Source organism: Corvus hawaiiensis, chromosome 9, assembly GCF_020740725.1.
Source record: "Corvus hawaiiensis isolate bCorHaw1 chromosome 9, bCorHaw1.pri.cur, whole genome shotgun sequence".
NCBI classification, from domain to species: domain Eukaryota; kingdom Metazoa; phylum Chordata; class Aves; order Passeriformes; family Corvidae; genus Corvus; species Corvus hawaiiensis.
This window is the reverse complement of record NC_063221.1, coordinates 11,331,822-11,348,075: the sequence shown is the minus strand read 5'-3', so window position 1 is coordinate 11,348,075 and position 16,254 is coordinate 11,331,822. Positions and strand designations below refer to the sequence as shown.

Sequence of the window (16,254 nt, the reverse complement as noted above, 5' to 3'; positions counted from 1 at the left end):
TTTTTTATTTATGTCATGGGTTAGCAAGCATAGTCCTGGAAGTGATGTTCTTGCAAAGGGGTGCTTACAGCTTTCTCTGTGACCTAGCAGAACCTATCAGCTGGCCAGTTTGGACAATTCTTTGAGCCACTTAAAATTGTGACTGTCTCTGTGATCCACACTTAAGAATAGACACACCCCAGGCAGAGCTCTGTCTCGTTTCCAGTGCTGGGACAGGTGGCTGCAGGCCCCGTGCGGGGGCCAGTGGGCCCGGCCCAGGCCCTGCTCAGGCCAGGCCAGGCCAGGCCATCCTGGAGCCGATGGGCCCTGTTCCACCTGCGGAACCCCCCCCCCCCCCCCCCCCAGCCCTGCTGTGGGCAGCCGGAGCAGCTCGGCTCCCCCTCTCCAGGGCGGCCAAGATTCAGCTGAAGCTGCACCGCTGTCCGGCAGAGGTCATGTGACCGACAGCAATAATCTTAATCCCAGGTGAGATTAACCTTTTTAGTGCTGTGGAGAGCTGAAAACATGAGGGAAGAGAAGGAGGAGATGCTTAAAGCTGAAATTCAGTTGTGAAGCTATGATGTATCAGAGTACCCGTTGTAATTTCATGAAGGCATGGGGGGTGGAGCGTTTAACTTGTACTTGAGAGCAAAAGCACCTGCACTGAGATAGGCAGATGCTGAAGCAGCTGTAATTTAATGAGAAGTTTGAACAGGGAGAGATGGAAGCGATGAGGACTTTTGCTCCAAATGGAAAAGGAGAAGACCTCAGTTCCTAGAGATGAAGATGAGGAGGACCCTTTGCTCCCAGGGAAAGAGGAGGGCCTCTGTTCTTAGAGATGAAATGCTCCCAGAGATGGGTGAAGAGAACTTTTGTTTCTGAATGGCTCAACCTTAAAATTGTACCCCGGTAATTTCAAGAGTGGACCCTCGAAAGCAGTTGTGGGAAAAGCTGCAAGTCGGGGGGAAGGGACTCACATGCGAGCAGAGAACCAACCTGGGCGGCTGTCTCGTTGTGATAATGTTTTCATAGCATGGGCAAGAGAGACTCCTCTTCCTACATGGACTGAGCAAGGTTGTTATGGAAGTGGTAAACAGACTGAACATCTCAATGGTTGTCTTTTTACATTGTCAGTGGGAGAAGGGAGAAAGGTGGGGGGAGGAGAAGAGTTCTGAAGGTGTGGTATGATTTTTTTTTTCTTCTTTTAGTTCTGTTAATAAACTTCTTTATATTCTTTCAAGTTTGGTGCCTGCTTTGAGTTTCTCCTAATTCTTATCTCACAGAAGGTAAATAGTAATGAGTATTTTGGACCAAACCACTACACTTTCCCATTTTAAGGTAAATTGCTGCAAAGCCTGATTTATCCTTCTGTAAGGAGTTGAATTTGAGAACAACGTCAGGACATAGTTTTTTTCCTTACACTTAGAAAGTTGGCAGCTTAGTTCTGCTGAATGTATGTGACCAGTACTGGTACTGGCATTCAGGTATGTCAGTCAGTGTCTTACCTCAGCTCTCACTCCTCAGGTGAGCTCTTGGAGCATCTCTGCAAAGCTAAATGGTTGGTACACAAGGCAGTAAATGGCACACAATGCTATCCTATCCTCTGGCAGCTGTGACAGAACCCTCTGAGGGACAGCCCATGGTCAGGCAGGTGCTGTGCACATATGAACAGTCTCTGGCTGAAGAAGATGCAGACAAAAAAATTACCTTGAGTTCCCAACTTTTCAAGTCCTGGGAGAAACAGAGTAATTTAGTCCTTTAGTAAAACACACTGTGCCAGGAGAGGTTTTCTGAACTTCATGCTTTTATATCACACTTGACCTGTTAGTTGAGTAACACAGTATGACATTATCTGATTTCTCCAGTGCTTACAGCAAAACGACATCATAATAAAAGCATTCACATTCTCCTATACAACTTCAGATTTTGCCAGACTGTTATATTTCTAATAATGAAAAACATGGCTTATTTCAGATGATAAAGTAGCCATAAATAAAGAGCTCACAGGAGCAGGCTGACAAATAAACTTTTAATGTTGGGTAGGTATGGGAATGTAGTTTGTGGTGACAGCACATTGTTCAGAAGAGCAGGTCATATGCTGCTTCCTATTATACCAGTGTCAACCCAGAGAATTTCCATTGTCTATATTTCAACCAGTTCAACTAAGATAAAGATCTCTGCACAGGATTTCATAGCCTTTTTGCCATTGTATAGTATTATTAAAAAAAGAAAGTACTGTAGGGGTCAAATTACTTTCAATATTGTTTGTGATAATAAAGGCACTACAAATGGTTTTGTTTCATCCATTAATCATAATAAAAACATAAAAAAGGCTGAAATAGATTTCAGTAAGGTATCAAGCTCTTCTCTTGCAATGTTTTGAAATTTAGGCATGTACTACAAGGCAATGCCTGTCACTGTGTGGCTGGAAACCAGACGCTTCAGGGTAGATATTACCATTTTAGGTTGCACAATGATAAGACAAGGATCAAGTTCTCTGTCCTTCGACTACTTGTAGTAAAAATAAACAAAGATGAAATAATTGAAAGTACAATAGAGAGGATGGTTCAGAGGGACGAGTGAAAATTCAAAGTGCCATGTGCACGTATCCAAGAACAACAAGAAGGAAATGGGAAGCTGTATGCAGGGCAGGACTGGCAGAATGCACACAGACCAGGTCTAAGCCCAGACTGGTTCCCAGCCTCTTCCCCAGCTAATCTCTGGACCTAACAGGGACAGATGTGCTGGGAGGCCTCCCAGTGCTGGCAGTGGGGCACTGCTTGCCTGGGCTGGCTGCACTCAGCAGTCCTTGCCAGGGCTGTGATCCTGGGTGCTGTCCTCAACCGAAGGGGAAAAGGAAGTGTTAAAAGTGCCACAGGTTGGAGAGGCACAGCAGGTGTTGCTTTAGCCTGGGAGTGATGCTCCAGCCAGCCAGAGCAGGGAAACTGATCTGAAGGCTCATAGAGACAGTGACAAAAGTAGGGCAGCATCCATGGGCAAAGCCTGAACAGCTTAACTCACACTAATGGAAAAACGGATTTGAGTCACTAAAATCTGCTACATCAAACTAAGATGAAAATATAACTCTTAAGTATGTATTTCTGGGCTGTAAGAGTGCTGGGAGAGAGGAGAAATAATACCTACCATACTCCTGTTCTGGAGGATTTGTTTTTTACCCTTCTATTTTTTAATAACACAGAAGAGATGTTGTTTTAAGTCTAAATATTTACATTTTTTTGTATGTAAACTCAAGAAAAATTTGAAATCTGGTTGCAGGTTCAAACACTTTTCACACATACATACACATACTAAGCCCTTGCTCCCATATATCTCCAGATATCTGTTTCATTGTGTGCCCTCACAGAAAACAACAGCAAACAGCTACAGAGAAAAAAACCTTGTTATTTTCAAAAAAAATTAAATATAGTCTCTTTCTAAGAGATCAATATAAAACAGATATTGCATAACTCTTGAATAATCAAATGCTGTATGTGGTAGATTCTATTCAGATTTGTAGCAATGTAAAAGAAAACCCTGAAAATTTTGCTGTTTTTCTATTCCTAAGTATCACAGAAGAATCCGCCATTTTTCTGTAATGGAACAGCATGGAGTAATATGAATAATTTGAATTTCAGGAGCTTGTTTCTATCTGAGCAGTCTCGTTTCACAACCAAGGCAGATGAGCTCTACCATCCTCACTGGAATGGGAGCCGTGTAGGTTCATTCTCATTTTATGGATGACATTATTGAAGAAGAAACATGGTGACTTGCCTTGGCAATGCAGAATATTGTCTAAGGAAGAAATGGCCCTCAGGTCTGTGGCCATCTAGTTGCATACATTAACCTCTAGGCTTTCCAGCACATACAAAAATTAATTTCCTGACTATTCAATTCTTTTCGTTATTCATTCCCAGGATAACAGTAATACTTCTGAAGATATTAGCATTATTTATATTAGATGGGAAGTGGTATTTTAAGCCAATTCATGGTTAATTTCCTCTGGGGCAAATTCTGCCTGTTTTCCAATACTCAGTTTATGCTGCCATCAGTAGCACTTCCATGGGTAGACCTGTCTGGACTGGCAGAGTGATGAGGGCCAGGGAATGGGAAAACCCACAGGTTTACCTGCTCACTTCAGGAAATGAAGGTACACCCAATCCTTTGCCCCTTCTTCTGGCCAGCCTTGAAAGCTCATCTGAGTATAAGCACCGCACTAAAAGACATTTATTCCTTCTGCTTCATTTGAGCTGTGGCAAAGCTGGAGGAAACTGTCATATTATCCTTGGGAAAAATTAAGGATCTCCTGGGAAATGCAGAATTTTCTTATTCTAGTCTACCTTTCTCAACCCCTGCCTAAAAAGAAAAAAGTAATGTTTTTTTTTTTTTTAATACATTGACAAAAGAGTTGTACTGAAATGCAGATAAGCCTTTTTTCTGAGCAGACAGTTGACCCCGAGCTACACGCAGTCCATGGCAAAGAGGTACCCAAGAACACGTTTCATTCTCTTTCCCTTCTCATTCTGGCACAGCATGGAATTCAATGATACAAATGCTAGAGCCAAATTGCAGTGGTTGTGACAGCTGTGGGGGAAGGGTGCTCGGCGCTGTGGTTGAATTCCTCACATGTTCCTATGGGGAAAGGGTGCCTTACAAGCACACAGATGGCTCCTACAGAAGGTCACCAGAAATGTTCATGCATACCCTACTTACTTCTGCACTGTATTAATTGATTCAAACTGCTGCTGAGCCTCTCTCTCCCCTTCTTAATAAAATTTTTATCGTGTTTTTAAATCTTTGCCAATTTCAATGTGGCTAATTTAACTTCACACAAAAAAGTGTGGGAGCAGCAGTCTTGGTTCCCCTGGATAAACACTGGACTACGTGCTTTGTGTTTGACTATGTCAGCTGTGAGCACTCCAAGTACCAAGTCCTGCCAGGCAAGACATAAATCTTCTGTCAATGAAAGGGGCACATTATCTGCTTCTCAGCTGTTTCTTTCCTAAACAGCTACCTGATGTATGAGATAAATATTCAATATGGTTATTCAAAAGAAAGAAAAAGTAAAGCCAGAACACGTTTTCTTATGTATTGAACATTTATGAGAAATCATAGAGACTGGGGACCAGTCCTCATAGCCTATGTCAGGTCAGTCTAGAAATGCAGTAGTGCAGGGAAAGGATTTTTAAAGGGGTAAAGAATTTAATAACACTTTGGCTGTAATATAATTTGTACCTTCTGAGCCAGTCCCTTGCAGTGAAACTCCTGAGACAACTGGCTGCAGCTTTCCTGCATTAACCAAGCTGTAACAGGGTCAGTCTAAGTGTGGTATTATGAAGAGTGTTATGTTGAACTGGGAACTTTATTCTCAGTCAATATCTTCTTGTTCCCAGGTATCTTCATACTGAAAAGTGTGAAGAAATTAAACTGATGACTAGCCAAAAGGCAACAGATAAAAGGTTAATGGACTTATTATCTCTCCACAAATCCAGTTAATCTCTTTTCCATTTTCAACATCTGTAGATGTTGAATTTGAATTTTGGTATTGTTGATATCATTTCAAGGTGACCTCAGCCTTGTGTGGGTAAGCTGATATGGCTACCGAGTACTGTTGGCCTTGCGCTATCCCAAACCCCAAAACAACCTCAGCACAGAGCCCCATCTTTCTCTGAAATTCCACTGTTCCTCACATAACTACTCCTTAACCACCTGGGAATTCCTCACAGCACCATATATACATTTGTGTCACCTTGTGATCTGTCACATCCAGCAATTTCTGATGCCATATTCAGGAGCTTCTCAGGCCATGTCCTGTGAGGTGTGTCCCATCCCCTGCCCACAGCCCCGGCACTCAGCAGCACAGCCACAGCCTGGGAGAGAAACATGCATTCTGCCAGGTCTAAAATAGAGCAACCATGGTATGCAAAAGGTGCAAATAAAAACATTTCTGGATTGATGTGTTACCCCTTTTCCATGCTGCTTAGTTCCTCATCACTTATGGAATGAGTTACTGAAAGAAGAGGATGCACCATCTGGTCCCAGACAAAGGCAGTGCCTTGAATAAACTAAGAGCTCGAAAGGGATAGAAAGATGTTTGTGACAGCCTAAGGAACTGGAGGCCACTGCAGGAAGCTGCCCCAGTGGATGATGGGTTCAGATCTGATAAAACAAAACTTTGAGTTGAGAAATGTATAGTTTAGGAGAAAGGTCTTTAAATGAGGAGGAACAGAAAACTAAATAAAACCACAATGATCATTGGAACTGTAGATAAGATTATTTAGATTAGATTTGAATAGGTCCTCAGAGGAAAATAAAAACATTTTGGTGTAAAAAAGATCAGCTACAATAGCAAAGTGGATAGTCCTGGAAGTGCACGGGCCTTTTTATGTGCAATTTTGGAAAACCAAGCTATGCATATATGATTTGTTGCATTTTTTTTCTAGAAGGTTTTATCCCAATTTTATGATTTTAGGATTAATAAACATTATCCAAGTCAAGTATAAAATGAGCAGCACCTCATTCAGCACATTCAGTGGAATTTCCACTGTATTTATCATTTTCTTCTGGGAGCATGGATATAGCAATGATTAGAAAACAATATGACAGGAAACTCTTGATGTTAAACATTTGAGTTATATATTACAGATTGTCTCAAATTCTGTGAATTTCCAGATTTAAATCTTGTCAAAGATTTTCTGAAGCTTTTGGCACATTTTCTCCAAAATACGTACAAGAAAGACAGAAGATTCATGGAGGACTCTGGCCTTCTGTTACTGTTTAAGCACTGATGCTTAAGGTTTAAATTTACAGGGAACAAATCATTCTACATCAAAACTAAGGTGTTGCATGTTTATTTACAGATCAAGCTCTAGTAGTAATGTGTATTTGTCATGGAAACTGATTTGAGTTTAATTCTAGTCTCTCTTTTGCACCAGGAAAATGTGAGTTTCATTTTACTTGTCTCTGTTTTCAATTATAATTTGACAAAAGAAATAACCGCGTTACCTATTTGATTTGCCAGAACTTTATCCCAGCACCACCTGTTGAGCCCTCGGCACTTGAATTCTGACATATAGCAGAGAACAAAATTATGCAGTTGGCATTCTAACCAGCAAGGATGCCAACAAAAGCATAATATAGCCTTTGTACTCAAAGCACAACAAAATACATATTAAGCTACCAACTGCAAAGGTTTAAGCAAGCCACATTTAATTATACATGAACATGTCTTTCCAACGAATAGCTCAGTAGAAAAAATGCTATGGAAGTTAGAAAGAACCCTTTTTGTTTGCTTTAGTAAATATTGCAAGCTTAAAATAAATAAAGTTTCACAATACCGTATAGATTTACATCAGAGATGGCAAGAGGACAGCCAGCTGGTTTATTCAAATAGATGGGTTCAACACTATCAGCTTCCCACTTTAAACAAAACACCCCACGTTCATTTCTGGCAGGGGATCTGATCTGGTGCAGCCCAGGTCTCCCAGGAAGATGGAAGAAGAGGCTCCCAGCACTCGTCTGGATCCAGACCTCTCCTTTGCAAGTAACTTGGACCAAAACAGAAGGCATCAACTGTGTCTTTGATGCATGTTTCTGAAAGCAGAACTTTACCACAAAAATACTCACAAGTGCTTTCTTGGCTCTCCTGGCCTGAGCTCTGCACAGAAGAGGGATGGAGGTTGAAGGAGGTAGAACAGGTCAGGAGAGATGAGGAAAAACCTCTGCTCCCCAGTTTTGCAGAGGTCTGCACAGGGGCTGTGAACTCACAGGGGATTTGCACACTGGGAAGGGCTGCCAGTGGCTCTAGCAGTGATGCTTCCAGAATTTGTTAAAAGATATGACTCAAATCACTGCACACTTTTTAAGGGACTCCTTTAAAATACTGGTGATAGTGACAATTCTCAGATTCTTATCCTCCCCCCAATAAGCCTACGAGGGATTTAACTGGTAAAAAACCAAGTAATTTTGTAAACAAGGGAACAAACCAGTTGTAAATCTCAGAGTAACTGAAAGATTTTACTTACTGTGCTAACTTTTGAATCCTGAGCTACTTTAATCCCTTCCACAGTGGGCTCATGCAAACCTAAATGGAGGAGGCACCTCTTGGCACCTGTTAGATCCCCCCAGATAAACAAAGTTCTGTCATCTGATTCTTGTAAGGTACTACATGCAACCCATAAAGTGCAGTGAGAATGTCCTCTGATAGAAAGTGGAACATTTCCTATTGTGTTCAGAAAAGTGGAGAATATTTTTGCATGTGGATTGCTTTCTTACCAATGCATTGCGGCAATCAGCATTCAGCAGAACTTGCAGAATCTCTGTCTCTGGAGTGTTCCAGTGGACTGGACACAGCACAAGCAACCTGAAGTAATAAGACCTGCATTGAGAAGGGGATTGGATGATCTACAGAAGTTTCTTTCAGCCTAAATTATCTATGATTTGAAAATGGACCTAAAGAAATCAGAATAGTTTCCCTTACTGTTACTAAATTTTACTGAAATGCAATTTTTTGTCTTATTTTTTACAAGATTGGGATTATGTATTTAAATATAGTAATATTATATCTATGTATTTATATTAATTATGTATTTATAATAGCTTCTAAAACATATATTCTTGTAATTTGGTATGTAAATGTACTTTGATTATTTAATTTTTACTTCAAGGATTGGTTAAATAGAAGCACATCCGTAAATGGTCCTGTAAGTATATTGGGTGCCTGTGGTGTAATTCCAATCAGTTGACAAGAGTGCTTGCCTAAAAACTCTAAAATGGTGGCTTGAAACTTACCCCAATATCCTTAATTTTTCTGTGCTGAAAATGTAACCTGACAATTGTTAATGAGAAAACCTTTCCTTCAAATTTGTAATAGAAACTGCAAAACACTTGCTAAGAGACAGGCCACATTCAGGAAAGCCAAATCTAGTTGATCTCTCCTTCTCAATTGCAAATATCCTTTGTGGTAACCACATTTCATTCAGGAGAATAAGGCTAAAGGACACATATGACAGATAGTTTGGCATCATCCACTTCTGGATTTCTCAGATGTCTAACAGCCAGGAATATGTTCCATCCTTTTAATTTCTTTCAGATAGCTGATTTTTGTAGTATTTACTCTAAATGAAAGCTTCAGATGGAGTATCTGGATAGTGTTTGAAAAGGGCATCAAAGAACTCTCCTGTAATAGAATCCAGCATTGCCTAATTTCTCCCTTGTTCAGAACAGCTACAAATGCTTAAATTGCAATGTGGATGGAGATTTGAGTTTTTAAAATCATGAACTACTTAGAAAACTCACTCCAGAAATGCACTGTGTGGTTTACTGCCTTCCACAATCTCTCTAACATTCCTGGGACTTTGCTGCTTGGCAATAGCCTTGCAAAGACACTGGAAACACTGGAACACTTCCTTGCCCGTCAGACACACAGGAGAGCTGCAGGTGGATCGATGAGCAGGCTGAGCTTGACAAGTGGCTTTTTCACCCTTGACTGCTGTTGGGAATTTAATGAACCCACCCTGAATATTTGAGGCAAGCGTTACAGCTTGACATGGAAGTTCTTGCATGTGAAATGTATATGAAAATGATGAAGCTCTACAGGTGAATTATAATGAGCTGTACAAAAGGCAGCACCTTTTCAGGCCATTTTTAAAGTCTGCTATGAGTAACCCAAATGTCTCAAATACTGGTTAGCTCCTTTATCACTCAACAGGTAACTTCTATTGTGCCTTGTATCATCATATAAAGTGGGATTCACTATTGAATTTAATTCCACTTAATTCTGGACCATTTGGGAAGCATTAATGGTTCTGGAATTAAATGTCAAGGGTTCTTACATCAGTTTAGTGGTTTGTGTCTGCAAGGAAATGCCCTCACTTTGCATCATATTTCTCTTATTTGAGTATTCTGATAGTGCACACATACACACACACACACGTCCTTCAGCAGAAACCACGGACCCTAGGGATCCTTTCACTTTAAGTTGAGGTTACCTGTCACTGAAGGTGACTGAGGTCAGCTGGCTTAAAATGACTGATCTATAACCCACACTTCCTGAAGAGATAATTTAAATCCAAAGAGAGAGTCTCATAAATTTCCAGGGAGATCTTAGTATCATAAAAATAGACTTGACAGCACTCCAAAGTTTAGCCTCTGCCTTGACAAAGAGGAATCAAAGTCAGCTCTGGTGCAGATCCTTCACAGGAGATACTTCCCAAAGTGCTCCTCAGCAGTCTGTGCCTTCCTTATCTTTTGGCAACTTGTCACTTGTCCCTCTGCCAGCTTTCACTGATAGTGAGATATTGCAGCTGATGAAGGTGGGAGAGAAAAAGAACTTCTGCTTCTCCGTATCTCCTCCTTTACATCATTATTTGTGCAGATACTTCTGTAGAACTGTGCTCAGGGTGATTGATGCAGGGCACAGACAAGTATTTGTATAGGAAAATCCTACCACATTGAATAGAATTCTATAGAAACAGCTCTAGGAGCTTATTGGATTTGTAGAATGAATCTTGGTATATTTTTTTGAATTACCTACACATTAAAGATCTACACCAACAGCAACATTTGCTATTACGTTCTATGGAGTTTTTGCTGGAACTTCTCCTATTCTGCCTCCTGCCCGTCATAATCACGTTGTTCCTGCTGCAACCTGAGCCCTCCACTGCTCTAGAAACTGGTTGAGATTGACCCAGTACTGCTTCCCAACACAAAGTGATTTCCTGTCTCAAATGACTAAACTGCTGCATTGAGCAGAGAAGGACTCTAATTTCACTGTCACCCTCTGAGCTGGCAAGATGATTCATCCGTTTGTTTATGTGCCGAAGGCTGCCTGTGAGGAGCAGGCTTTGGGAAGGGGCACGAAAACAGGTGATGATTTCATTTGGCAGCACCTAATACTGCTGCTTTCATTGGCACCCACCCACGTAGGCAGCTATGCAGACCAGGCAGCTTAACAGTCACGAAATTATTACCATAAACTGTCTTCAAAGAATTGTCTCAATTCCTGATTGTCTTAAGACATATAAACACATTTTACCACAGTAATATTGCCTATTACAAAGGGATATCCAATTCACAAGGGACTTCTTCCTTTATATGGCAGTAAAAACAAAACCACTATGGCTCTTGCCAAACTTATTCAAAGTTTACATGGATTTGGTTTGATGAATGTGGTGGAAACTTATATCCAATATTTTGGGTACTGGCCCATACACCTCCTTACATCTCAGCAGTGCTTCTTTCAGGTTTTAAAACAGATTTCTAAATTCAGTTTTGTTTTATTTGGATTATAATGTTTAAAAAATAGACCACATGAAATAATACATAATTTTAGCTCTGTAAAACATGGCTCTTCCTGATGCTTTTTTTTTTTTTTTTTTTCTAATTGGAAACAATAGTTAGTGATTTGTGCTCTGCTTTTCTTAGATGATGCTGTTCTAAGGTTATCTGTTGCCTCTAAGGGCAATTGCTCCTCACATGCCATTGAAATAAATCATCTTGTGATGAAGCTGGAGAGGACACGATGCTATAGTGAAGGTAACTAGTAAAGCAGCAAAAACCCAGGGGCTTGTCCTGTCTCACTACCAACTTCATTAAATTTCTGTGGGCTGGGTAGTTGAGTGAAATCAATAGGGTATTCTGATGGACTTTTTAATGGACTATGAGTGTTATTGACAAAAAACTATTTAGTAATGGAGAGGCTCCCCCTTCCCCTCAAGTTTCAGCATTATACAGAAGGAGAAGGAAACATAACTTGTTTAAAAATCCTAAACCATTATCTTGGAATATTTTATAACTTTGAATGGGTGTAAACTAGTAAAACTTCAGCTTTCTTACATGTTGTTGGAAAGAACAGAACCAGAAATACCTTGTCAGAAGGAAAGTTTGCTTGCTTGGTTGTCTTTGGCACTCCTAGTGTTTAAATGTGGGGTGTTCCAGGATTGTCGATATGTACAGGACTCTTAACAGGAGTTATAAGAAGAGATCAATAGTTCTTCCTACAGCAGGCCATCAGGCACATAACTTACTGAAATGGAAGGCTCAGTGCTTTTGACCTCCCTCCTACCTCAACAAATAAATCTGGGGCTAGGGCAAGCATATCACTGGTCTTAGGCTTGGGGCCTTCTGGAAATCCCTCCATTAAGCAGAGCCCCTTGAGGAAAGAATTAATTTGTTTAACAAGGTTGGGCACCGTGTTCGCATATGAAGCATGAGGATACCTCTGATAATAGATGGTTGCATTCCCAGAGGATTTGGGCTCGGCTCTGCTCCCTGGGGTAGATGTTTGCTACCCCTGTGGGTAAAATCTGACCGGGAAAGAGAAGTAGGTGTCTTCAGAGATGGTCTAAAACTCAAGAGAATTAACCTCCGATGGGGAAATCTTCCCTCCTGGAGTGCCCCTTCCTTCTGATGATCATTTGGAGGAGACGCCGCTGCCCAGCAGCACAATGGCAAATGTGCTGCAGCTTTAGTCCGGGAATTCAGCCGTCTCCCGCCTCCGCTGTGACGCCACGGTTTCGGCCAAAGCCGCGCTTCCCCAGCTCTGCGCCGGTACGGGCGAGCACACGCCCACACGCCTTGGCCGAGCTTTTGCTTCACTTCGGACACAAACCTGAGGCCCGCACTGGCCCGGCACCTGCGGCCCGCACCGGCCCGGCACCTGAGGCCCGCACTGGCCCGGCACCTGAGGCCCGCACTGGCCCGGTACCTGAGGCACGCACTGGCCCGGCACCTGCGGCCCGCACTGGCCCGGCACCTGCGGCACGCACTGGCCCGGTACCTGAGGCACGCACTGGCCCGGCACCTGCGGCACGCACTGGCCCGGCACACGCACTGGCCCGGCACCTGAGGCACGCACTGGCCCGGCACACGCACTGGCCCGGCACCTGCGGCCCGCACTGGCCCGGCACCTGCGGCACGCACTGGCCCGGTACCTGAGGCCCGCACTGGCCCGGCACCTGCGGCACGCACTGGCCCGGCACCTGCGGCCCGCACTGGCCCGGCACCTGCGGCCCGCACTGGCCCGGCACCTGAGGCACAGCGCGGGCCCCGTCCCGCCGCGAGAGCGGAGCCAGGAGCGGCGCGGCCGGTAGGGGGCGCTGCCTGCCCGGCTCGGCCCCCTCAGGAAGCGGTCGCTGCCCGCGCCCGTGAACAGCCGGGAATGGGGAATGGCGGCATCCGCCTCTCGCATCCTGCATGGACGTAAGGAGAGACACGAGCACCTGGAGGTTAATTCCCGATGAAGAAAAAAGATATTGAAGCAATAAAGTTTAGAAGGATCCTGAACTACAATTTCTATAAGATATTTAAAAAGACCTGTCCTGGGAGGATTTTCATTATTGGTCTTTGCGCAAAATGAACTGCCATTCTTGGATTTTTTACAGTTCGTGATTGGACATGGACTGTCCAAAAAAAGCACTAAATTCAAATTTTTTTTCCCTTCAGATTTTCTTTTCTCCTTCAGCTCAGAACTTTTATTTTTTTTGCCTTCAGGGACATGCTGAACTTCCCATTCCCCCCTTTCCGCCCAAATCCCTTATTCCTTGTTTTCTACAGTGTTTTTGTTGGTTTTGGGGGAAAGGGGGATTGAAGAGGGAGGGACCTTTTCTTTGGAGCTGGACACACAGACTTTTTCTCCTAGTTCGGTTATTAAGAGTTGTGAAAAATCCCTTCAGCCCACAACATCTCCCAGTCTCCTGATTTAGCAGACCCTGGGGGTCCTGGGTGCCTTCGCCGCCTCCCAGGCCGGCACTGCCCTGTGCTCTGCAGGGAGGATGCCCAGCCCTGCCAGCATCCCCACTCATGTCTCACCGAGCTCCCTGTGACAAGGGACACCCTCTGCCTGTGTGTCACCAGAGGCCTGGGATGCGAGTGGCGCAGGATAGACGTCTCCTTTCCACTTTTTGGACTGTGTACAAAGCTTGAAACCTAGCACAGGTATTTCTGAAATCTATTCCTTAAATATCTTAAATGAAGAGAGGAAAATAAATTTGGCTTTGACCTGGTATTTTTTCATCCGTGGATGTGTTTTTCACAGTGCTTTCCCAGTGTTGCTCTGAACTTCGTTTCATAAATACCTACATCAAAAAACCCCACAGATACCTCTGGGTACATTTATAATATTTCTCTATTCTTTGATTCCTTAATGTGAAATAAACGGAATCAACAATTTAGGTTTACCTATCTATGCTTAAAAAATAATGAAATAGGACAGCTTATGGCTTTTCTCCTCTGGATGGCAGTAACTCTTGCTTAAACAGTCATGACCTGTGACTGCAATATCCTGCAGCAAGGGATTTCCTTTCCTTTGTCAGTGTGCTATCCAAAAGAAACATTTAATTTCATTCCTTCTATGTTTTTTCAAATCTAAATTTGAAAGCTAAGTAAGCTTTCAAAGAAGGAATCTGTTTAATGTAAAAATCTACTTGCACAGGTCCTATGTATAAAACCAGAACAGGAATCAGAAGAAAGGTATTGGTGCTGTGCATTAATATTTACTTGTATCCAACTACCTGTTTCATAAAATTTGCCCAATGATGTTGAGAAAATCAAATTCCTTGACATTAAACAATGAAGCAATACCAAAGATACAGAAATGTCCTGTCCTGAGAGTGTACCAGAACATCTGCCACTTTAAAATAGTCTCAGTGTAACAGAGCATGTCTGGATTTCTTGACTGTTCATTACAACGTGAAATTTGGCAAGACAGAAAATACATCTAGTAAAGGTGATTTCCAAACACACACTGTGCATTTATGTAAGTTAAACAAGAGGTATGAGCAGGAATTAAGCCTTTCTCCCTTCACATCTGAGCAAGTAACACTTTTTCAGTAACAGAGCTGGACTTACATGTAGGACTCATGTCTCCTCACCAGCCAGGACTAACTCTATTGCCTTGTTTTACTGCTGGTGCAAATGAGGCAGTTCAGAGCAGCAACTTTCAAAGATTAGTGCCTGCATTTATACAAGCGAATCTGCACTTCCTACTGATTCTGGCCAGCTGAGGTCTGTCTTTCAGAGCCAGAGCAACCAGCCTGATTTCTGGGGTGCTGTGAGGGCAATGCTCCCCCCCAGCTCTTGGCTCAGCAGCAGCATATGGAACTTCTGTTTCCTTATATATATATATTATTCTATCAGACAAGAAGTTACTGATTTTAGTTGCGCATTCAGTTCCTGGTCTATAGACTGAGATGGCCAATGGGCCTGTGGTTTTTAGTAAAGGTGTTTTTCTACCAAGAGATTAGTGCTACCAATTCCTTTGAAACCTTATTGTTTTCAAATGGAGAAAAACCCCTTGGCTCCTAGAGTTAAGGAAAACGTTTCTGCCCACATATTTTTCAGTAGAAAAAACCAAAGGTGGCAAGTTTACGCTAATTTCTCCAGAATCAAGACACTGTTTATATTTTCCCTCTAAATTGATAATGCTCAGGAAAACAACTTACTTAGACAGCCCTATTTCTACAACTATTGTCCTGATCTTGAACAGCACAGTAAGGTGCTGCCCATTTTCTTGTCCTGCCTACATCTGACTGAAGGAAGCAAAACAGTTCTGCAGTACACAAGCCAATCCCATAAATGGTCCTACCCAAGCATCGGAAGCCCTCTGTGGTGACAGAAACATCAGTCCAGCACTGGAAACTAAGTGCTTTGGAAAGACGTGGTGTCTCTTGAGTTTCTTCAACAGACAGGGAAGCAAATTTTGTTACTGCTCTTCTGGAAAAAGGGTGGCACCTACCTGGTGACATGAATCCAGCTCCACAGTGCAGAGGGAAATGGAATCACAGACATACTGTTTGTCTGTCTGCATACATTCCATACATGTGTTCGGACAGCTTTGTGCAGGTAATTTTCTTGAGCAGTGTAACAGAGATGCTCAAGAAGTTTACAAGACTGAAGGTATAAGTGGGAGATAAACTTCAAATTACTCCAAGCTACTGTTCTGGCCTCTTTTTTTGGAATGTAAGGAAACCTGAAAAATAATAAAGTGGACGCAGCTTGAAAGTTGATTTTACAATTTGCTGCAAAGCTGAACTTTCAGCCTTTCAAAAGACAAGTAAAAGTAGATAAATTGTATTGCACTGGTTTTACTGCAAGTCCACACCTTTGAGATCCCCTGATTTGCTGAAAAATTTTCTCTGAAGACTTCATTAAGTTCTGGCCCTGACACCAATTTGTCAGCAAAAGATTAGGCATGTTGAGAAGCCAACCCAAGAGGTTCCTCCTTAGCACATTTGTGAAGGCCTGTTGCTGCTCATGCTGACTTCTGAGCTCAGGGGTAAA

At 42.5% G+C, this 16,254-nt stretch overlaps 1 long non-coding RNA gene across 4 annotated transcripts in view; it reads right to left on the bottom strand.

Annotated features, from left to right (window-relative positions):
• LOC125330325 overlaps positions 1-16,254 on the bottom strand; it is a 55,612-nt gene that overhangs the window by 23,531 nt on the left and 15,827 nt on the right. For 2 of the 4 annotated variants that reach the window (XR_007205458.1, XR_007205461.1), the window contains exons 7-9: positions 15,710-15,943; positions 8,251-8,338; positions 1,304-5,846 (exon numbers count right to left, since the gene is read on the bottom strand). This is a non-coding gene — a long non-coding RNA (uncharacterized LOC125330325). Of the gene's footprint in view, positions 1-1,303; positions 5,847-8,250; positions 8,339-15,709; positions 15,944-16,254 lie in introns of those variants that run through there. The other 2 variants (XR_007205459.1, XR_007205460.1) reach the window with 2 other exon arrangements.